This window comes from Pyxicephalus adspersus, chromosome 6 (genome assembly GCF_032062135.1).
Source record: "Pyxicephalus adspersus chromosome 6, UCB_Pads_2.0, whole genome shotgun sequence".
NCBI classification, from domain to species: Eukaryota; Metazoa; Chordata; class Amphibia; order Anura; family Pyxicephalidae; genus Pyxicephalus; species Pyxicephalus adspersus.
In genome coordinates this window covers 30,208,015-30,208,685 of record NC_092863.1, presented here as the reverse complement: position 1 = coordinate 30,208,685, position 671 = coordinate 30,208,015, and the positions used below count along the sequence as shown (strand labels likewise).

Here is a 671-nt window from a genome sequence, read left to right as displayed (position 1 = left end):
CCAATTACTTTTGAGCCCCTGAAATGAAGTGATTGTGTTAAAAAAAGGCTTTAGTTCCTCACTTTTTTTTGCAATTGTTTTGTTCAACCCACTGATGTAAAGCTGAAAGTCTGCAGTTCAGAGTTGTTTCATTTAAATGTAATCGTGGTAATGTACAGAACCAAAGCTAGAAAAAAGTTATCTCTGTCAAAATATTTATGGACCTAACTGTAATATATATATATATATATTATATAACTCTTTTGATAAGAAAATAATTTTATACCGGTACTAGCACCTGACCTTTGAAAAGAGAATTATTTTAGCAATTATATAATAAAAGCATCTGAGGCCAGCTGACCTACTTACATAACTTTTCTTGTTACATGTTAAAGTTGATCTGTGTGAGTGGTAAATATTTAGAGACCAGCTGCTGTCTCTGAAAATAAATCATTGTACCTATCAGTGCTCTGTCCTTTAAACAGCTTCCTGGAACAAGTTAATAATTGCCATTTATTGTAGCTGAAGCTAAAGTAAGCAGACAGGCTTTAGTAACAACAACTTGGACAGAGACAGATAAAAAGGATACATTTGTAGGCCAAAGGTTAAATGTCTATTTAGAAAAGTAGTGAAAAACAAAATATATGTTTTTATCAATTCAAATGTTATTCAATAGAATATCATTGTGTAAA

General features: G+C 31.0%; 1 long non-coding RNA gene across 1 annotated transcript in view; it reads right to left on the bottom strand.

The window, feature by feature from the left end:
- The window catches only part of LOC140332509 (uncharacterized), an 8,587-nt gene extending 8,203 nt beyond the window's left edge, over positions 1 to 384 (bottom strand). Inside the window, exon 1 of the long non-coding RNA XR_011921150.1 lies at positions 349 to 384. This is a non-coding gene — a long non-coding RNA (uncharacterized lncRNA). The remainder of the gene's footprint in view (positions 1 to 348) is intronic.
- Positions 385 to 671: the final 287 nt, after the last annotated feature.